At 38.5% G+C, this 23,873-nt stretch overlaps 1 long non-coding RNA gene across 3 annotated transcripts in view; it reads left to right on the top strand.

Moving 5' to 3' along the window:
• Nucleotides 1-873: 873 nt before the first annotated feature.
• The window catches only part of LOC129691762 (uncharacterized), a 65,854-nt gene continuing 42,854 nt past the window's right edge, over nucleotides 874-23,873 (top strand). For 2 of the 3 annotated variants that reach the window (XR_008722549.1, XR_008722547.1), the window contains exons 1-5: nucleotides 874-1,007; nucleotides 1,608-1,717; nucleotides 2,231-2,435; nucleotides 2,969-3,153; nucleotides 4,071-4,189. This is a non-coding gene — a long non-coding RNA (uncharacterized LOC129691762). The remainder of the gene's footprint in view (nucleotides 1,008-1,607; nucleotides 1,718-2,230; nucleotides 2,436-2,968; nucleotides 3,154-4,070; nucleotides 4,190-23,873) is intronic. The other variant, XR_008722548.1, reaches the window with a different exon arrangement.

Genomic DNA, 23,873 nt, shown 5'->3' with positions numbered 1-23,873 from the left:
CTTTTGTGAAGGTTTTGCTGTGTAAAGAGGTAGGGTTTTGAACTCAATCCTAACTACTCAGGAAAGATTGTACCATGCCTGTGCTGTCTAGAAGAAGGATCAAGGTCCAGCTCACTATGGAGCCCAGGAGTGTTTTCATATTTGTAGCCATCACTTGTGCCGGATGCACACGTGTTCTTCTAGCTCCTCGTATCACATTCTAGGTGATTGCACTGTAAACCAATTAGAACAACAGTCACGTCACACTTCCTCGTTGTCAGGGGTCATCCTCACGTGACGCTCAGTGATTTCCTTATACTTGGGTAATTAGGTACAGGAGCACCTCCTGATCATCCATGGGTCAGCTATGTGGACTCTAGCTGCCAAAGGCGCTTCTCCTTCTGAACAGAGCGCTTTGCTCAGCCAGTGTAGACATGGCCTGATAAACAATGGAACTTCTCCCTTGAGAACTGGAATGTGGATTGATCTAATTCTTTAACTGAAAGTTGTTCACAGGTTTGATGAATGGTTGAAATGACTGCGTTCTAGTAAAATGGACCCGAAATTGACGATAATGTGATGAGTAGCATAATTTATAATGAACTTGAAAGGGGTAGCACTGAGTGTAGCAAAAGCTAATCAAGGGACTATCAAATCAAGGTTTTTATGTGAGCTTAACTATGTGTGGCAGGGAGGTTCTTGCGGGCTTATATCTGTCAGGTCTTAACGCTAAATCTGTCAGAGTGCTGCCTTGGTCATGTCACTTTTAACCAAGATGTCACCTACATCGCGAGAGGCATCCTGCCTTGCGGTCTCCTCCCTCTGTTTTACTGGGATAGCAAATGCAGAGGGGCATCTCTGTTAACAGTGCACTTTTATTTTGCAGATCTCAGGCTCCTGGAGTGAGTGAGGAAGTGCTTTAACAGCCGCCTTTGCACTCCGCACAGGATGGCTGCAGGGAATGTACTCAGACATGCCCCAGAGACAGCTGCCCAGGGTGACTGAGGTACCTGTGAGATTGAAACCAGGTGTGTGAAGGGAGCTAGAAACTTGAACTGTTGCCTGTGTTTTTCTTTTCTTGTACTTAGGCCTGCCGAGGAAATTGGGGAAGCTGGTGGCTTAAGACTTAAAACACACCTTAATACCCAAACCAATCTCTCTTAGAATTTGACAAATACTCCTACCCAGGCTTTCCCAGACTCTCTGTACCTCACCAAACTTCTAAGCTTTAAATCTTAAAAGCAAGATCATGGTTTTTCATATATTAAAACCAACTTGAATTTAGAGTTGTCTTTTAAAAGTTAAAACTTGAACTTTGATATTTTTTTTAAATCAATTGTCTATTTCCTCCAAAGTATCTGGTTTGTGGGGAAGGGGGGGGGAGATAAGTTATTGGTGATATGACTCCACTGTGAGAAACCTAAGAAAAATATTACCTTGAAACTCTCTTCAAAACCAATACTCACATTATCTTTAATGGTTGGTAAGTGGTTTAGGAAAAAAGCTAGCAACGTTAACAGCTTCAGAAAATACAAACCCTTTCTCCTTAGAAGATTAAGTTGTGCTTAATAGCCTATACGCTTAATTTGTTCAGAATCTACACAGTCTTTGTCGCTGTATTTTGTTAGAAAGGAAGGAGAGGCTGTTTCTACAGGTGTCACAGAAAAAATCGATACTGAGCCACGGATTATTGGATCCCATAGAACCGTGGAGACTTGGCAGTGAAATTCTTCCAAAGGTGAGTAGGGGCATTGATTTTCCTTCTCATGCCTGAGGAAATATGGCACAAGGAACAGAGACTAAATTTAGATTGGAAACAAGTGTGACATGACACTTTACTTCAAAAAAAAAAATGCTAACTTCTCCAAACTGTAAGTGTGGAAATTTAGTGATAATCTGAGCATATAGTTTGGTATCATTCAGTTTTCATAGATTTGCATAAAAGTGTGTTTGTAAATTTAAAAAAAAATAGCACAATTGTTCGGCATTCCCTTTGTAGTTCAGATTCAGCTTTTGTGTGTGTGTGTGGGGGGATAAATGTATCATATAATGTGGACCTCTCCCTCCTAAATTCCTGATATGAATACAATAACCTGTTAATTTCTAAGGAAAACAGTCCCAACATTCAAGTAATTTCACTTAAAAGTAGGAGCCTATCACTAACCTTTATGCTTAAATTCTGTTTTCCCCATATAATTTGTACTGTGGCTTTTAGACACACACTCAACTTGCGTGTGTGTTTACATTACAGTTTCCTCTGGATGTCTGAAAGTTGAAAGGAAAAAAACCAAAGCTGTTCCTAAGTCCTTGGTTGTTTTACCGCATCACTTAGCAGTCCATCTGCACAGGCAGAGGTGTTCCTGGTTTGGCAACTATAAATCCTGTGTTAAGTCAGCTGAAGAACATTTTACACATCGCTCATCCTATTATGAGCTGCTCTTCCGTCTCTCAACAAGGTAAGAAGAGACAAAGTCTGAGCTGACTGCAAGAAGCAGAGGATGTTGCATGTAGGAAAACCTGCTATCAACGCACACATGCATATATATATCAAGTTATAATAGATAATGTTCAACTTACTTTCTAAACAAAAGCATAATTGTAGCAATTAGGCTTGGCTCACATGATGGCATGCTCATCTGTCAGTGGCAGTGCCCACGTATTCAGTCCTGGGGCCTGGGTTCTGGTTCTGTCATGTTGTCTTCCTCCTGGGGAGTGATGTGGGAAATTTTTGAAAATACAATGAATTTGAGCAGAGTTGATGCCCAGAAAGGGTTATTCGTGCTTAAAAACAGAAAATAGCCAAGTGACCACGTTAATCTGGCTAGCAGGAGATATAGCTGAAAGAAACTCATTTGTGCAATCAGAAATTGACTATAAAATGTCAAACTACAAAAGGCTTGCTAGTTTATAGTAATGAACATGATGATCTTGGCATTGATATTTTTTTAATTGACAACTTTAAAAAAAACCCTCATTCTCTTTTGTTTAGCCTAAACGTTTTAGTTTGGCTGAATCACTAAAGGCTGCGTACAATCTTTACTGAAACTTGGTCACCTACACAGTATGCTGACTCTGGTTGTACCCCGTGTCACTGTTCTGTGCAACACAACCCACCAGCGGGCACAGAATTGTTCACAGAATAACTGAAAGTTTTTGGATTTTCCATTTAATGAGGTAAGATTTTATCGTGTGCCATGAAACTGCGTTTAATTCGATTACTGTTCCAGCATGCTTCACATGCCTTGTCTGAACTGTGGCTCCTTTGAAATGTTTAAAACTAGTCTGTTTAATGATTTTATGTAGAAATCAAAATGTTTTTACTCTTTTCCGTATTCATTAGCATGTATAACTCAGAATTACATACAAAGAATAAAAATGAAGCAAAAATGGTATACATTACAGCTCTTTGGGGACAAAGGCCATGCTATTTTTTACTCCTTGCTGAGGTTTAATAACCGGTGTATAAATTCTTCAAAGTGAACAAACCAAAGACAATAGCATCCTTTTGAGTGCTTTGAGGTTCAAATAGGAAATAGAGATTTTTGTGATGAGTAATAACCGAATGTGCACTGTTCCAATAGTGAAGTGACTTTGTGAGAAGAGTAAAAAGTACAACCACCAAAGGTGAGATGACACAGGACCTAAACCTGAGAACAGTTACTGAAACCTGTGCACCCAGTTCAGAATGCACTAGTGTCTAGCGCTTTTCATTTGGCACACATATTGTGGAAACCAAAATGAAAACAGTCTGTTCATGTCTACCCAGAATATTAAAGTGGAATCTCTCATGAGATACTGAATATTTGTTATTTATATCTGAGCGGTATGGTGCAGCCATTTTCGTTCTAGGTTAAGCACGTTTTATGGATTTTTCAAGGTGAATATTTCCTAGAAAATTTGGGGAAGTGAAAATTCAGTGAGGCATGCTTGTCTTTAGTGTTTGAGCTGTCGGAGATGCCAACATGGCAGAATACAATGTCTTCAGCTTGGAAATATTTTATTTGCTTGTTTCTCATCATCCTTTGGGGTCTTTCTGGACTCCCCCTCTCTTCTATTTCTCTTTGATGTTTCTATTGTATTCCACTTGGCAGCTAAAGGACAGAAGTAGCAATAAGGCCGCCTGGCTACATTTTCACAGTGCCACCAACTGCGAGTTAAGCTGACAAACATTTTGAGAGCTTGGCCCATTTCATTCACAGCAGGATAGCAGGTAAAAGCATTTCTGTATTAAAATATACATTTTGTTTATCTGGGTTTTTGGGTTTAATTTTTCTAGCTTGATAATCAGGGAAGAAATGGCAGTAGAGCTGGGGATCAAATGCCTGGGGTATTTAATCAAATACCCAGCAACTCCTGATTACAGGATACAGAAATTCCACTTTTAAGAATCACTATGGTGAATTTTGTCAACTCAAATGGGTTCCCTCTTCCACACACCATGAAATTGGAGTGCTTCCTTCTCACCCAAACAGAATACAGTGGAAGAACTGCAATGTGCTTTCCTGCTAACTGCTGGGTTATTGGAAACTAAATGTGTGGAGTACAAATTCTCTTTGCATGTGTATATCTGTACACAGTGTGCACAATGGCACAGCTTATGTGTTTGATTTGTGAGAGTGAGCCACTGAGGTTCAATTTCACTGCGTTCTGCTGACTTGATGGTTCCTTAAGTGCAAGCCATCTTCCATGTTGGGTGAAGCTCACTTAATCAAGCAAACATCCCAAAGCAGAATATATGCTGATCTTTGACTGTGTGACCTTCCACCCCACTGGGCTAAACATTCCTACAAATGGGAGCCTGTGGAGTGATAGAGTGAGACAAGAATGTGTGGGTTTGGTTTGGTTTGGTTTTTCCCCGAGCAGGAGTAGATTGAAGGAGTTTGCCTATGATTGGTAAAATTTGGATAAATAAAATCTATTTGCATTCATGCTGGTTATATTTTTAAGGTTAGACCTTTATATGAGAGTCACCTGGGATGAATCAGTATAATACTGTCACATTTATGGTGGGAGAACTGAAGTTCTGAGATACGGCCTGTTACAGGGATTATAACATTACTAGCTATGAATGAATCACATTTCCTCAGCTGGAGTCCAAATACACAGCTACTGAAGTCAGTTTCACAAAGCCTCTTCCGCTGGTGTTAGCACCTATGCATGTGCCGTCTTTGGCCTGCCTTGGAGCTTGACTGGCATTTTGTTTTGCATCCTATAGATATTTCTTTTTAGACTAGATCTTCTGTTAACAAAAGGTGCAGTGAAAAAGTCACAGAGCCCTTTTCAGAAGTTTGATAAGGGAAATTATTAGTTGAAGGCCCATGTATGCCTGCGCTGTGAGTGTGCCTAGAGTCTTTCTTTTGTAATCATTTATTACAGTTTATTCAGTTTGCTGGCTGTAGCCCTCTCCCTCATCTCCTCCCAATCCCACCCTTCCTCCCTTTTTTCCCCCTGTGCCCCTCCTAGAGTCCACTGACAGGGGAGGGTCCTCCCCTTCTATCTGACCCTAACCTATCAGGTTTCATCAGAACTGACTGTCTTCTTCTGTGCAAGGCTGCACACCCCAGGGGAAGGTGATCAGAGAGCCTGCAATTGAGTTCATGCCAGAGACAGCCCCCGTTCCCCTTACTAGGGAACTCACTTGGAGACTGAGTCTATGGGCTACATCTGAGCATGGGTTTTAGGTCCTTTCCATGCATTGTCCTTGGTTGGGGTATCATTCTCTTCAGGGTCCCGAGGGCCCAGATTTATTTATTTATTTATTTATCTATTCATTCATTCATTTATTTATTTATTTATTTATTTATTTATTTATTTATTTATTTATTTATTTATTTATTTATTTATTAGCTCTGTTGGTCTCCTTGTGAAGTTTCGGCCCCCTCCAGGTCTTTCTATCTCCCCTTCTTTCACGATTCCCTGCACTCTGCCCCAAGTTTGGCTATGAGTCTCAGCCTCTGCTTCGATATCTCAATCAGGAGAGTCTTTCAGAGGCTGTCTGTGGAAGGAAGGCTCCTGTCATGTTCCCTGTCTTCTCCTGCTTCTATTGCATTTGTCCTTCTGAATGAGGATTGAGCATCTTCCTTAGAGTCTCCTTTGTTGTTTAGGAGTACAGATTTTAGTATGTTTATCCTATATTATATGTTTAATATCCGCTTATAAGTGAGTATATACCATGTGTGTGTTTCTGCTTCTGGGATACCTCACTCAGGATGATCTTTTCTAGTTTCCACCCTTTGCCTGCAAATTTCATGTTTTCCTGATTTTTAATAGCTGAGTAGTATTCCACTGTGTAAATGTACCATAATTTCTTTATCCATTCTTCTGTTGAGGGACATATGGGTTGTGTTCAGCTTTCCTAGAGTCTTAACAAAGGTATAAGGTCCCTTCTAGTTCAGTGGCTGGATAGCTCCTTTAGACAATTTGTCCAGGCTGACAAAGTTTTTCAAGCTTAATGTTCTGTAGGGAGAGTGGGATACTCATTTGCTCTAGGGTCAGGATCAATAAGTTTAAAAATATTTCAGAGTTACTTCTCTGTTTGCCTAAGGTAGCACCACCTTGGCGAGGGCATGATCCATTCAGAGAGTAGACAAGGCCAGCTCTGCTGTGCTCTAAGTACAAGGTGGGTTCATTTTCTATGATCAAGAAGAGGCCTTTCATTTGTTCATTCGATGTGCTTTGCATTTCCAAAAAGTTTTGAAGGGTAGTTATATGTGAGGCCAAGGTTTGGGATGGTAGAACACAAAAGCAACTTTCAAAAAGTTTTTTTTTTTTTTTAAATTCTAATTTGTTGAAAAAATGCTAGAAAAATGTCTTTGTTTTGGGATCAAATGGTTTAATAAAATGCAGCATAGCATACCTGTCATGAGAAGGAGTAAGGGAGGGAAGGAGGCACCCTTAGCTGCTATGGCTCCTGAGGGCCTACTAGGCTAATAAGCTGTTAATGAACTCGAAGCTAAAAAGATGTACCAGTGCTGTGTAATGGTGCATGAAGATAACAGTCCACCTTGATCTGGTGCTTTTCTAATTATTAATCCCAGTGGCCCACAATGCAGGTCAAATACCTGCACCTGTGCTTTTCTGCATAGCTTTCTGTGCACATCTTTCTAAGTAACGAAAACGGCTTGGGAGGGAGACCTCAGTGTCCAGCTGTGTTGCCCCAAAGCAGTGAATTTTAAACTTGAAGTTTGGGGCTTTATTTTAGAAACACACATTTTGCCTTTTATTCTAATTTAATCACATGTACTTCCTTGTTTAAAAAATATTCTATGTGATTCTCTTTGAGTAAAGCTGGTGTTTAATGGACATGCCATATCTACCCCTCTGGACTCTGATAGGCTTTTGTTGGATGTTTCCTGTGCACATAACACTCCTGTTCAGTTTGAAAAAATACAGACTAGAGAAACATGGAGTTGTGACACTTTAGTTGGAAACAGGGGACGCCTTGTAAATGATTGTCACAGACCTGAACACATTTTTTTCTACCCAGAGACTTTAGGCAACGATCCTCGTAAAGTATAAACGATCCTCTGAATTTGCAAAACTGTATTGAACTGAAATCAGTTCTTCTTGGCTTTAGGAGGTTGCAGTTTTGTTGTTAGCATCATAGTGACACGGCAACTTCTTCTTGGTTCCTCATCACCACCTTTGACAAATGTTCCACACATCAAGACTGTATTTACCTTTCATTCCCCACCCCCTCTGTTGTGCTTCATTTCTTGACTCAAATTTTGTGTACGAAGGTTGGGCAAAATCAGAAGAATGGGAACTTGGAATGGGGTTTTTTTACTCCCTTGGTGTGGCTCTTGTGTGTGTCTGTCTCTCTGTGTGCATGTGTAATCCATTGCAGCTCATGTTGGTGCACACTGGTTAAAGTGGCACTGACTTCAGTGTTTGAATTCCTGCCATTCTGGTCATTCGCTCTATGGAACATTTTATTTTTATTTTTATTAATTACAGTTTATTCACTTTGTATCCCCTCTGTAGCTTCCTCTGTCCTCCCCTCCCAACCCCACCCTCCTTCCCTTTTTTTCCATCCATGCCCCTCCCCCAGCCCCTGATAAGGGAGGTCCTTCTTCCCTTCCCGCTGATCCTAGTCTATCAGGTCTCATCAGGAATGGCTGCATTGTCTTCCTCTATGAAACATTTTTAAACCTGCTTCCTCACTTATAAAATGAGACTATTTACCCTAACCCCCATAGCATGATTCAGAAATTAAATAGTACAATGAACCTAAGAACAATGCTTAGTGCATGGCAAGAGGTCAATGCACATTAGTAGTCCTCTTTCATGTATTTATTGTGTGCCTGCACACACACCTATAACCCTTTTCAACATACCACATTATTAATCAGAGCATACTGGCTAATCTTCAGGGGGAATCGTGAAAAGGCACTGCTTGCCATCAGCATTGGCATCTTCCAGTGAGCAGATGCGTCCTCTTCTTACTCAGTCACGGTGCCCGATGCCCTGCCTCTCTGCTCCTTTTTGCTGGCAGACTTTTTCAAGTCAGAGCTTGCAGTTCATCCACACAAAGGTGTAGATGACTGAAAACATTTGCTGTGCCACCCTTAGAAAGGCCACTGACCTCTTCTCAGGAACCAAGTGCTGAGCTGAGGCAATCGCGGGCACAGGCAGCAACTGGAGAAATTATTCTTACTGTGCAGTCTTTGGCTGTGCTCGGAACATTCCCCAGAGTCAGGAGGGTTAACTGGGCCAAGGGGTGAGGTTAGTTCAGCTGCTGAAGGTGCCTGCTGGGGCTCTCTGTGGGGTTTGCCTGACATTCTTAAAGGCAACCTCTCTCTAAGCCTGGGGCCATTTAGGAAAGTCTGTCAGCTTTTCCATTTTTTAAACCATCCCTCCTTTTAATTTGTGACTGTGGATTTTGAACCTTGCTATGCTTTAGACACAAGCGATAGCACTTTGAACATTTTCCTAATATTATTCTTTTTGTTTGGATATATATTTTTCCCACCCCATATCCTATTCACACATTTTCCTCATACTTGCCCATTGTATTTCTCTCACAAAGGTTTGTGATCAAGGTTGAAAGTTTTTTAGTGCATCAGACAGTATTTCTGACACTTTCTTCTGAAATATTCTGTTTTGCCTTTTATGCAAATTGTAGGCAGATTTTAGAATTTGAAGTTTTCCACTTTAAGGTGCAACACACTAGAGGGTCACACTTCAATAGCCTTGTAATTTATCTGTCTGCTAAATGAAAGAATTCTAGGGTAGCCAATGTAGCTTTGTTATAAGATGGCACAGAAAAGCCCTTCCAGGCAATGAGAGGAATTTAAGGAGAGTTAATCCTTTCTAGTTTTTACTAACTGCTTTGTTTATCCCCAAGGTGGTAAGAAGAGGGACTGACCCTCTTTATAAGAACCAATCAGATAACTGCATTCTGTAAACACCTAAGTGGTGCAGACATTGTTCTCAGTTTCTTAAAAAAAAAAAAAAAAAAAAAATAGTGCCGCCTTTGATCTCAACACTCAGAAGGCAAAGGTAGGTGGGTATCTGTGAGTTCAAGGCCACCCTGGGCTACACCCAAGATTACACAGTTAGACTCTGTCTCTAAAAACAATTTCTTTTTTCTACATCAACTCTCCTCTCAAGTATTTTTGTTCTAAGAAAGGACTTAGATTAAGTCAGTGTGTTTGGTTGTTTGTGGAAAACAGTTCAGATTATCTCTCCTTAAATTACCTGCACAGACTGGAATAGCTTTTTTTGTGGCATCCTGTAACATAGCTGTCAATGGCTACCCTAGAATTCTTTTACTTATTGTACAGATATCCAAGAGGAGAATTTTCAGAGAGAGACAGGAAAAATGTCCACTTGTAAACAGATGGGCTATCCCAAGGTCAGGGCAGTGTGTGTTGCCTGTCCAGGATCAGGGTCCAGGTCACTGTGAGGTTTGCATTAAGGCAACAAGACCGTTTCCAAATATTTCAGAATATTCTGCACACATGAGAAGAGATGAATGTTATTGTCTATTGAGTACCTACTATATATGAGACACATACCATCATCATCATCATCATCATCATCATCATCATCATCATCATCATCGTCAGTGTTACATAACAATAATAGTAGTGATGGTAATAGCTAACGTGGGGCTTTACAGAGCCCTAAAGAGGCACCAGTGTATACAAGTTGTCTAAGTTCCTAATCCTGTGACATTTATATTATGGAGGATAATGATGCACAGACCAGTGCTTATTACGTATGGTTCCAAAGATTCTGACATATGCATTTCATTTTGTGTATTTGGGAGCTGAGGTCACTGAGCAAGTCACTTGTCCATGTCGCTCCTTGTGGAAGATCTGGAACGCATGAGCTCACTGTACCACACCTGCTTTTCTGATTAGAATTCCTAGAAAGGACTTCCACCTTGTTTCTGTTTTGTTTTGTTTTTCCTCTTGTCTCCAATTAGACAATTTGTCTACTTTGTTTAGTAGAGACAAATAAAATCTTCAAATAGAATAAAGTGAAATTACTAGGAAACTAAAGTGACAAACACAAAATAAAAACAACTTTTGTTTTGTTTGTTTCTTGAGACAGTTTGTCTGTGTAACCTTAGGCTGTCCTCGAACTCACAGAGATCCACCTGCCTCTGTCTCCTAGAGTTCTGAGATTACAGGCTTGTGCTATTGCACCTGGCCATATAAAGCAACTTTTTAGAGCTTTTATACAGTGCTGGCTCGATGATTAAGGGTACTGACTGCTCTTCCAAAGTTCAATTCCTAGCCCCCACATGGCAGCTCACAATTGTCTGTAACTACAGTTCCAAAGGGATCTGACACCCTTACACACACACACACACACACACACACACACACACACACACACGTACAAGCAGGCAGGACACCAATGTACATAAAATAAATACAAACAAAAATTTAATAAAAGAACTTTTATACATTATGTATGTAATGTTTTGTTCTTATTTTTTTTTAGTTAAAAAAATCCATACAATATATTTTGGTCATGTTTCCCTCCTCCAATTTCTCCTCCATCCTTCCCATCTCCTTACCCAATGGGAAAAGATCTTTACCAACTGTGTCTGATAGAGGGTTAGTACTTAAAATATATAAAGAACTAGAAAGAAAACCTGAACATCAAAAAAGAAAAATCAATTTAAAAATGGCCTATAGAACTAGGCAGAGAGTTCTCGAAAGATGAAATACAAATGGTTGAGAAACACTTAAAAGAAAGGCTCAACATACTCAGCCATTAGGGTAAAATCAAAACTACTTTTGTCTTATTGTCTGTTGTGCAACAGAAGAAATTACATAGTTCAGGTTGGTGGAGACCATTACAACAACTGGCAAGACACACTGGTGGTGAGGATGTGAGGAAGACACACACAAGGGGAACACTCATGCGTTGCTGGTGAGAGTGGAACAGCTGTTATGGAGATCATTGTGGCAGTTCCTCAGGAAGCTGAGATCTGCCTCAAGATATAGCTATCCCAACTTTGGGTGGGCATATCAGCAATGAAGATTTAATATTTATAGCAGAAACTGGCTGGGCACAACACCTGGGACACACCCGGGTGGGAAATAGATAAAAATACAGTTAAAAGTCACTCTCCATCCTTTCTGTGTTTTTTATTTACCCAAACTTAGATAGAATGCCTTAACAGTATACTCATAAGAATTAAATTCGTTCTGTTTTGCATGTGCCTAACACTAAAGCCTGCGGTCTCATCCCGCACCTCACCCAGGAATGGAGTCCCCACTAAATGAGTTCCCTGGAGATAACAGACATACCACTGTATTGAAGGGATACAGCTTTCCTCTCTGGAGGGCAGGCTCCATTTAGGGAGGTTCAAGAAGCTAAAAGAAGTGATAACAAAAACAGGAAAGCAAACTTTGTAGGTTCTCTCTACAGCGATGGGAGGGATCCTTCCCTGCTGTGGCTTCCTGGGCAGAATGAGACCCTTAACTCTCTATACTGTTTGTACCACTCCCCCAAACAAATCTCCAAGTAATAGGACAGCAAACAAAGAGGCAGCTCATCTCTCCTGGGGCAGGTGTGTGGAGCAGGTAGTAGGCGCCAGAGCTCATTCCATCTGCAGAATTTATGCTCAGGAAACAGGTGCGAAGGAAAGCGTGAGTAAACAAAAAAGGTCAAGCCCCACGTTTATATTTATTTAGCCGCAACATGCCCTAGACTTCAAGACGAAGCTTAGTTTCTTTTGCCCTTGCTCACCATTCTAAGCACACCACCGACTTCTGTAATGTTGTATTATGTCATTATGCTCACTTTGGAACCCTTGTGTTTTCCTATCTTGCTATGTTGACGATGCCTTAAACTTGTGGCAATATTTCTGCCTCCTGAGTGCTGTGTTTATATGTATGTGCCACCATCCCACGACTACTCTGGATTCAGCTGAGCTTCAAAGAAGAAGCAGCTGATCAGAAGTTCTGTTTTGACCCCTGATTATGTTTCATGTGTCACATCCATGTTAGTGTAGAGCTTCCTCTGAATGTAGAAGTGACAAACTTGGGTGGTTGGAGTCAGGAAATGCTTTACAAAAGATTGTCATTAAGTCAAATTATAAAAACAAACAAACAAACAAAAAACTAACACCGTGAGTAGATGACTACTCACGGATTCTTCATGCGCATCTCTTTTCCCTGGGACTCTCTCCCAGCACAGTAGGTGTGCTTATGGAATTTTTCATGTTGTTTTCTTGCATCCCCATGTCATGCTCTATACAACAGCTAAGAGTAAGTGTGGTTAAAAGCAAATTTTACCTATCTTATAGGTAACTTGATTAACACCTATCACATATTGGATGTCAGTCTCCTAGTTTCAAACACTCAACACCCACTGAGTATCTTTATTGTCTTCTTATTTGACCAAATATCAGTAGTGAGTATTTCCTCACTCTTATATGGATCTTTAGCAGGCATTTAACTTAAAGAAAATGCAAGCTTATGTAGAATCTATTTAAAGAATGGACTGTGATAAAAAGGGGCTTTCATTTAAAGAAAATGAGTTACCAAATAAGATAATTTGAATCTCCCTTCTTTCTTTCTTTTAAAAAAGGATTGCAGAAGGCTGAGGAAAATCTGGTCCAGTGTTTGACTAGCCAAAAGATTTTTTGCTTCAATCCAGCATTATAGATGAGAAAAATTTTTAAAAGGAAATAAGGAAAAATTATGAGTAAAAATAATGTCTAAGTTTGCACTGCTAAATGCAAGGCAAACAGGGCCTGGAAAGAGAAGAGATAATATTTCACATGTGCGCACATGAGCATAGAGGCTGGTTCAATATTTGTTGGTAAATGAGGCATTCATGGATCCACACAGAATTGGTGTCATAAACACCAACAATGCAGGAAATGCCAGCTGAAGTGAGAAGGCAACAAAACTCTGTATATGCCAAGAGGGAAGCTAACTAGATGTCAGATGTCAGTAGTTTGGTTTTGACACATATTCCACTCCACCTAGAAGGCCACATGTTTCACACGAGTAGAGTTATGCTCAGGATGGTGCTGATAAACAGGCCTTGATCAATGTTAGCACTAAAACAAACAAACAAACAAACAAACAAAACCTTGGCATTGTCATGGGCCAGAGCTTTTAGCAATTTCAAGTTAAAGCTAGGAATTCAGATACTTATGTAAAGTTGTTCTGGCATATAGGTATATATCTATCTAGTTCACATACTAAGCAAGAAGATATGGATCAATGTGAAATACACACACACAGAGGAGACATACACAAACATGTATGAATTATAACCAATGTACTGCACCCTCTGGTACAGACGAATAAGGAAAGCCTGTCATATATCCCCCATCATTTGAACTAAGTGTTGTTGCACATTAGTAAACCACACTCTTCGGTAGACAAAAAGAACATGGGGCTAGAACACAGAGTGTGGGTGGCAGACATGACGTTCCTTTTCACTAGACAGCTAAGACATTTTCCTCACTAAAACCTGCTTGCTTTCTCATCTATTTAATGTACCCTCAGAGCCAGGTTTGCTGACTTCAGAACTGAATGTACCACTTCCTTATTAAAAAGTCAGGCAGCTCTTCACCCACAGCCTCAGAATCCAAACCAGAGCCGCGTACACTTCCTTAGGCTGTGACCTTCTCCTACTCACCCCACCTGTCCACGTTGCTCTATGTTTTCATGTAAAATTGAACTTTCTGAAACTCATTTTTTCTTGGATCTCAGCCCTTAGCAGCAGTTCTTTTAAACCACAAGCACACAACTACACCATTTGTGCTTCTTTTTAATGGCATTCTAGAAATTTTAAGCTGAACAAGAAATGCAAAACTTGTTAATTGTTTATTATAATGGCTCTATCTACTGAATTTTAATCTAACTGGAAGTCAATGTAAGCACCATATTATGAACTCATTAGACACTCAATTCAATAAGTAGGGCTTAATCTAAACTTTAAAGACCGGTTTTCTTAAAACATTTTTCTTACTGTATGTCAACATTTACAGCCTGGTGTTAACTTACTGCCTAACACTGTTACCTTCACATCACCTTTCCTTTCTCATTGCTCCTTCCCGACTCCTTACCGGATAGTGGAGTTGATGCTTGCATGGCACCAACAATGTGCCCCTTAACTCATAGTCTAAGAGAATGAAAAGGAACACGAGGAAGTACACCACAGCACAGTTGGGATGTTGGCACTTTTGTCAGTTTTTTAAATTTATTTTTTTATAGTTTATTCAACTTATATCCCAATTGTAACTCTCTTCCTAGTCTTCTCCTGGCCCCACCCTCCCTTCCTCTCCCCCCCCATCTTCCTCCCTTAGTCCTCAGAAAGGGGGAACTCTCCTCCCCTACCATCTGACCCCAGCCTATCAAGTCTCATCAGGACTGCCTGAATCTTCTTTTTCTGTGGCCTGGCATTGCTCCCCTCACCCCCACCCCCCAACAAGGGGGAAGCGATCAAAGAGCAGACATCAGAGTCCATGCCAGCTTTAAGGTATCAACAAAATGGAACAGTATGTCAATGGGTACAGACTGAAGCAAAAGAGACTTAGACAAGAGTTATAACATGGAAACCAAGCAAAAATGGCTACCAATTTGAGAGGTACCCTGGTGTCAAGATTCATTAAGTTACAAGCAGTGGAAAGAGAGACAGGAGTAGAATCAGACTCTGGTGAGAAATGAGGAAGTTTATGGTTATCTCAGAAAGAGTGAATTGGTGGAAAGGAATGGACTACGGGCATGACTTGAAGCTGAGTCAGCATGGCAGGCAGCTTACAGTTTCTGATAGTTTGGTGTTTAAGTAAAAGAAGGAAAGGGAATGGTTACTACACATGACGATAAGACCAAAGGAAGCCTTTTGAGAAAGTGAGGCCTCTCCAAAGAGAGGTGCTTGTAAGGAAATGGAAGAAGAAACACACATTACCTACATAGCTACTTAGAGATAGAAGAGGGTCCTTGGAAAAAAATGAGAATATCTTTCTCTTCCAAGAGAGGAAGAGAGAAGCTAAATTTGTCAGTGGGTAAATTTAATCAAAATGTACTCTGGAGTTCATTGGTCCTGAGGCAGTAGGAAGTAAGATGGTCATCAGAGCCCTGGTGTGTGGCATAAGCTTGGAGGACTAGGGTCATACAGGAATCTGAGGAGGTGCAAATGGAGACATTCATGAGAAGCAGTGGAGTGTCACTCTAAGACCTAAGACCATACCTCTTTGATGGCAGCCTCTAGCCAGGGCTTCATTCTTCTCAGCATCATTGAGTAGCTTGGAATCAGAAGTAGATAAGGGCTTTGATGAATTTACCCAGGGTGGGCTAGTCATCAGAAGTATGGCAGAAGGACAATGAGGCAAAACAGAAACACGTGAGAGGAGCAAGGCAGAGGGTGTGGTGGGGAGAGCCTCAGTGCTCGAGGCTTGCTCTGCTTTTCCTTGCTCTAGTTTCAGAGATGTAGGCAGAAAGACTTAATTTATTCCTAGGCAGCTTTAAAAGAAGGCAAATATTTAGACAGGAATCAACCTTTCTTTTCTTTCTTTCTTTCTTTTTTTTTTTTTTTTTTTACTAGATTCTTCATTGTGTAAGGCAACATCGGCAAAGCAAAGCAAAAGTCTCTGGCTTAATTTTCCTGAGATTTTTACAGTAAAATGAATTCTCAGAAAGTTCATCTTTTGAAGAGGGTATTAACTAGGGGATCATCAGTCCTTTATGGGAACACCTACCTTTGTAATTGCTTACATTTCCCATTGAATTCAGTCGGTATGAGATAATCAGGGCTGACCTCTGGGGAGAGATCATTACAGATTTATTTATGAAGATTCCACTGTGGGCATATGGATGGATAATCCTTGAGATTCTATTCTGTTGTAATCTGAAGCCAAACCTTTAATTTGCTGCCATCTAAATTTGCTGGTCTGCCTTCAAGGATAAAAATAAAGTTTCCATCGATATGTTCCGTGGGATGTGACACAGTTGTGGGGCATGCTGAACTCCCTGGTCCCATTCTACCCTCAACCACTTGAATCCAAATACTCTGCATCTCAAAGCCCCAGTAAAATATGAATTAAAATACCCGTGTTCTCCTCCAGCTTCAGACTGAGAGCCTTCCTCACAGGAAAAAAAAAAAAAAAAAAAAAAGATCTTTCAATCATACCCTCACAGGTGAGCTACACAAGGGTTCTTCCTAACTTCTCCCTCTACCCTCTTTTTCTTCCCAGCCTTCTACCCAACCCCTTTGTTTGTCTCTTCTCCTTCCCCTCCTATCCCCTCCTCTCTCATACTGAATGAAGTCAGGTTGTTCTGGAGACAAACACTAGTAAGGTCAAGCATTACTTTCTTATCCGTCACTCCAGTGCCCTGCATTCAGTGTCCTTAATGATGTAGAAGCTGTTCCACTGTGTTCCTGATGTAGCAATGATTCATTCACTTCTTCAGCCACTCAACTAGTATTTTATTGAGATCCTGCAGTACAGATGCCCTCCTAGCTTCTGCAGCCATCTGTGAACGTAAGTGGCTTTAATGCTATTCTTAACCTAAGGTACTGAAGCTTTGGTTTTCAATTTGACTTAGCAACTACAGTGACGTGAAGAAGAAGATCATGATGCACTAAGTCAAATCCCCACCATCTAGTATAATGTCAGATGCAGCATGGCTGGGTGGTCAGTAAAGCTTTTTGGATAAGTTAATCAGAAGTTAATGCTTCATCAATATACATGTATGTGCATTGCTACTCTGAGTCCTATAATAGAGGACACATATTTAAGGATGAATTCATGTTAACTCTCCGTAGTGCTGAATATAAAGAAATTCATTTAAGTGGATGTGTCTTTCCCATGACTTAATAAATGAAAGCAACTATGTAATTCTGATGCAAATTTCCAGTTAAACTTCCACAAGAAGAGTTTTCTGAGAGGGCCAGCAATTGATGAAGGTGTTATGAAATTCAGAGGCATATGAGAGGCATATAAAGCCCACAAAGAAAAGATCTGCAGTTTTCATTGCTGTCATCTAATGAGTGATTTCTTACTCACTTATTTGTTTTGTAACTGAGCAAGTTGTAAAATGAAATGAGCATCACAGCTTTGTCATAGATGAAGATGGGCTATCATGAGCTGTTACTTAATAGAAAAATTTCCCTGATCCTTAAAAGAGTTTGGTACGTTACATATCCATAACAACATTTTTCAAAGACTCCATCATTTTGTTTCTCTCAGTACACGGCTGCCCTATCTGAAAGGAGCATTTTCACCAAAATGGCAGATGCTTGAATTCCTCAGTTAGAATCTTCTTAATCTTTTTTCACACCATGAGCTATGGCTGCAGAGTAATAGGTGAGATCAATATTAATCAGGAATGTTCTCTCTATGTGTCACACATCAGTACTGTAGCTGAATAAGAGTCAGCTAAGCTGCTGCAGTGAATTGCAAAAAAATGTTTAAAATATTAATTCATCACTGGTCTATTGGCATCCATCAGGCAAGTATGTAGATTTTTTTAAAATTTAATACCTCATTTTCTATTTTTCTGTTTGAATTCTGGGGAAATTGTGTGTCACCTCTTCATGAGGACACATACAAATTATTCAGAGAAGCTTTTCTTCCCTGCTCCTTTCCATAACTACCTTAGAAAAATCTAAGAAAAATTGTATGGATTAGTGAAATGAATACAGGATTTGCAGAGTGTCACCATAGGTTACTCATGCATTTAAAAATCATTTCACATCAGTAAAACTCAACTTGACCACATGTTATTTAAACAGTGGAATTTTCTAGTAACTATTCTGAATACAAGTTTTTAAAAGGATCCAAGATTGCTAGGAAATAATAGTAATTTCCATTCTATTTTTCTATCCAAAGAAAGGCTACTTTAATTGTACCATTATGTTCTTGTGTATACTTTCTAATTCCAAATTTATAATCTCAATGCAGATTAACTTTAAAAAAGAAAAAGAATATAGGATTTGAATTCTAAGACATCTGATCTTGTATGGTTTCCATGATTCTACCCAAAACATAAAGTTTTACCATGCCTCAATTGTCTCCTGTAGGAATTAGTGCTGTTTAGAAGATTAAATGGAATAACTTAATACAATAAGATTAAAAGCAGAGTTTCAGTGAAGAAAGTGGTATTCACTTTGGAATTGAAAACTGTAGAGCAGTGGTTCTCAATCCGTGGGTCACGACATCTTTAGGGGTTGAATAATCTTTTCACAGGTGTCACCTAAAACCATTGAAAAACACAGATATTTACATTACGATTTATAACGGTAGCAAAATTATAGTTATGAAGCAGCAATAAAAATAATTTCATGGTTGCAGTCACCACAGTACGAGGAGCTGTATTAATGGGTCACAGCGTTAAGAAGGTTGAGAATCACTGTTCTACAGAGTGTGACAAACTTAAAGTAACTGAATCCACACTGGATGGGTAGTCTAACCGGACCAAACCTTAATGCTCAACTTCCTACCATTTACGTATTTTAATGTAATTAATGAAACTCTTTGTCTAAACTAACAAGACAATCTTGAGCACATCCAAAAACCCTTATTTATATCCTTAGGGACAGATTTCCTGAGCAAAAAATATAAAGAAGCTGGGTTGTTTGTAAGTAGCGGGGTCAAAGAACTTGATAGCTGGCACCCAGCAAAGAGTCAAGGGGAAATCACACCTGGCTTAAATCTCCACGTAACTGATCTAAAGGCTCAGTAATAGACCTGGCTTCTGAAATTGCAGTGAAAGACTAGAATTAAGAAATAGCTGTTTTTAAAAATGGAAGAAATCTTCTGATTACAAGAGTTATTCTATGAACAAGATATCTAAGGGACATTGTCACCAACTTTATCTTTGCTAAAATAATTAAGTAGAAGCCAGAAGAGTAGGGTCAAGGATATGTCTGAGTTGAAAGTGGGCCTTGTGTACCTGAGTCTCTGAGTTTCTAGAAAAATTTTTGATCTATAATGTATAGTTTCTTGAAACTCAGAGATTATTGACTGATAAATTAATTAATTTTGTGTATATGGATGGGTTTGCCTGTGTGTGCATGCATGTGGAGGCCAAAGGACAATTTCAGGTGCTATACCTTAGGTGCCGTGTATATTTTTTGTTGTTTTTGAGACAGTATCTCTCACTAGCTTAGAACACATCAAGCAGGCTGGAAGACCTGACCTCCAGGAATCTGCTTGCTTCTGCTCACCTAGCTTTTTTACATGGGCGCTGGTTTTCAAACTCGGCTCTTCACTCTTGTATAGCAAACGTTTTACTGAGTGAGCCCATCTTTCTAGCCCCCAGAGCCAACAAATTTCTACATGACAATATGCCTATAGCTGATAACATTTCAGGGGTTGCAATTTTAGAATTATTTCTCTGCCTCGTGGATTTTACAGAAAATAGAAATGAAGCTTTTTCTTATTTACCAGCATTGTTTGCAAAAAATGATGATATGTGATTTTCACTTTTTTTTTTTCAATTTTAAATGGTGACCCTTGGAAATTTGACTGTCTAAATCCATTTTCTTGTCAGGATTAGAAATGACAGGTTATTCTAATGCCCCAATACTAATTTCTATGGCATGTCTGTGTATTCCATCAGCAAACTCTTCAGTGAATTTTCTGGATTTCGATTAGTTTGTCTGAAACTCTTGGCAAGCTAAATTTCACTAATAGTCTTCAATTCATTGCATTAAATGCCTGTTCAGCCTTGGATGATATATTGATTTTTTTCTGAGCAAAGTGACAAATACCATTTTCATGACCATAATAGAGATTGATTATACTTTATGGAACACACGCAGTGAGAGAGCTGATCTCAGTGAGACCACATGGGCCTTGGAAAAATTAAATAAAATATGAATTAATAATGAAGCTAATGAATTCTTCTGTTGATGATGAGAACATAGGAATAGTATTATAAGAAAAAGCGGAACATTGTAGAGCAGAGCAAACACTGGAGAACTAGAGACTTTTAGTATTTTGAAAGGTTCTACTTCTCTCAAGACTTTTAAGAAAGTTAGTAGTTGTAGTCTTCAAAGCTCAAGCTTTGACTTGGCCCCCAGCCTACTTGATCAAGCTTGAGTGTGAGCAGAAGTAAATCAAGATCAATGGAAATTTAATTTGAAGTATTACAAACCTATAGGGAGTAGTCAATGTTTCTGATGTGATTTATGCAACATACATTTAAAATTCAACTGGTCTCATTTTCACTCTAATTTTTTTAATAGTTAGGACAGAGCTATACCAGGCATTAATGTCTTTATTATTCTGCCTCACTGCTCAGCGCTCTTTAATTTAACATCTAAGAGATATTGCTTATATCATAAAAATGCATACCTTGTCATAGATTTAAATTATGTAGACCACTGCAAGGAAATGAAGAGACATTAGAAGCAAGTAGTATTTGTGATGTTGAAACAAACTGTGGTAATGGATGAAACATTGCCAGGAGATATCACAGCCTTATTTTCTCTGGAAAGGAAGGAAGGAAGGAAGGAAGGAAAGAAGGAAGGAATAATTAGTCAGTGTCTGCCTTCTTAGGACGGTACCTATTTATCTCTTTTGTCTCCATAAACTAGCATTGTACCCACTATAGTATACAGCATATAGTACAAATCCCCAAATATCTGCTAAATGAACACAAACTTTTCTGCCAGTGAACTTAATGAAAGTTCTAGAAAAACAACTACAGAGTTACATAAAATACACAATAGAGAGATAACAGAAGGGACACCCTCATGTTAGCATTTCCTTACAGAAACATGGGAGACAATTAATAATTACAGAAGTAATGTAAGGGAGATATCAGTACATACATACTATTATACTCCATGCAATGATAATCTCAAATTCTGAAAAAAAAAAAAAACAAAAAAAAACAAAAAACAAAAAAACCTTTGCTACTGTGAAATGATATTCAAGATAAACCATTTCTTTGTAAGAACAAATTAGATTGAAAGATGTCATCTGACTTTAAGGTAGGCAGTGACCTATTTCTGTGACTGAGCTTCAGTTTTCAGAACAGTCTCCATTAACAAAGCACATAACAGTTATTATGTCTTGAACTGCTAATGTGCACTATGAGATATTGCATGGTATAGTTCTTATCTTTATCACTATATGATGCAGAGTGATAAATACCAGGAGTGGGATAAGTGAAGAAAGAGGGGCATCAATGAAGCTGAAAAGTATTTAAATATATACAGAAAGTCCAGGGAAAAAAATGTCAGAGGGTTTTTCTTTGGATTCTGAATGTCAGGGCAGGAAGATATGGTGTCCGTTTATATAGATTTGTGGCTGAATCACCAGAATCTAGAGTTGACTCTTTCCTTTTATCCTACACTTAGTGACACCTTCACTGTTACTTTTTAAATTCCTTCAACCTTCTGATTTTACATTTACAGGAGAATAATTTCATGCAATAACTCAATGAATAAACAACACTTGCTCAAATATACCCACATTTTAAAAAATGACCTTAAGAGTAGTTCATGTTAGGGCAGTGTGCTTACTGCGGTACTACCTATGGAATCCTACATTCATACCGTTTTTGCGTTTCCTGATCAGGCGTGGTGAAGCTGTTTCTAGTCTTGAACAGCCAGTGAGGGGTATGAGTATATCAGCTGTGCTATTATATTTAAAATAGTTGAAATTTGATTTATGTCATAACTAATTGATTTAATTTATGTCATAACTATTTCATAATTAGATGTTCATGTTTCTTAATGTTGGGGCTCAACTAAACTCTGATTAAAATCAACACTTGAAAATGTGAAAATAATGAGAATTTCATGGCTGAATATTTTCTTTATGAAAATATTTAAATCCTCAGAGACAATTTTGGAATTTAATAATTTATAAATGAATTGTTTCTTTAAAAATTATTATGATGAGTATAGAAAAAGGTCCTACTGGCCCATGTAGAATCACTGATCTCAACGGTCTATAAAAAAACCTTTTCAGAATGAATTGCTATTGCCTGCTTCCTGTTTTGAGCTACAGCATTCCATGACAACCCGATTCCTTATCATATTAAATCAAGGAAGGAGAGGAGGATACACCTACCTATTAGACGGGTATGTGGTGAAGTTAGTCTAAGAATTCAGGTGCTTGCCATATGCAGGTATTTATTTCAAATTCTGTTTCTTGAGAAATATGAATACAAAATCTCTTCCATCAATGAAAAGATTGATGGGTTAATTATGATAAAAGTCTCTTTGTAATGTTGAAGTCAGTATGTGTGCCCATTAACTTTTCTAAATGATTTTAAAGGCTGCAATTGCATTAAAATACGAGGCTTAATTAAGCAAAAGGAACAGACACCAGATTCCCCTTCTAACCATCTTTGTGACATGATTGTCTGAAATTTTTAAAGATCTTTGATGCACATTTAATTTTTTTTCAAATGGCTATAAATATTTAAACTACTTGAAATTCAACATGTTTCTGTCTTTTAAATTATAAGTTTAAACAAGAACTTTTTTTCATTAAGAAATTAAAGTGATATTGCAGTGTGTAAATTGCAGTGGGAAGTCTTATCGTTCCATTCTTTGTGTCCACTGTGAGTGGAAGATTTTCAAAATTAAAGCTCAGACATCATTATTCTTGAGAACATGTCATTGTTTAACTTAAATGTCAAATGACATAATTCAATCTAATTTGCTCTTTCAAACCAAATGATTTATCTTCAATATCGCTTCATAATAGCACAGATTATTTTTAAGAATTTTGATGTCTCCCTTGCCTTACTTCTATATTTGCTAATTGTCTCCCATGTTACATGTATGTGTACCCTCAGTTATCTGCTTATTATGTACTATCACGAGACATTGTAGCTGCTTTTTTAAGGTGGGTGATACTCACTGTTTTACTCTTGCAATGGGAGTTGCATGAATTAAAATTATAGATTACACTAAGCTCCATGGGTTGTTCCCTTCCAGAATCTTCACCAGTACTAAATATTACTTCTTTTCTTTTAACTTATTTTCTTATGTGACAGTTTTGTAGATATTTTACTGTTTTTTCCTAATGGTTACTCAACCTAACATTTTTTTTGAGTGGTCAGGGTTAATTTATACCTTCTGAAAATAGCAATTGAACTAGAATTATGAGAAGCAGAATAAAAGACATTATATTAAAAAATGACCTAATGAAAATATCTTGCTGACCTCAGTTGAAAGTCAGTCATTCTTAAAAATAATCCAGACCATTCATATATATATCTTGTCATATATATATATATGACATATATATATGACATATATATATGACATATATATATGATATATATATATGACATATATATGACATATATATATATGACATATATATATATGACAAGATTTTGGCTTCTACTTTTAATAAAAAATGAAACTATTAATGTTTACTTTGGGCAAAAATAATTATTGCTACTATATACCTAAATAAAAATGAGTTAACTTTTAAC

This window comes from Psammomys obesus, unplaced genomic scaffold (genome assembly GCF_907164565.1).
Source record: "Psammomys obesus unplaced genomic scaffold, mPsaObe1.curated_primary_1811, whole genome shotgun sequence".
Classification (NCBI taxonomy): domain Eukaryota; kingdom Metazoa; phylum Chordata; class Mammalia; order Rodentia; family Muridae; genus Psammomys; species Psammomys obesus.
Note: the sequence above shows the minus strand (reverse complement) of the source record. Positions and strands in the feature narration are given on the sequence as shown.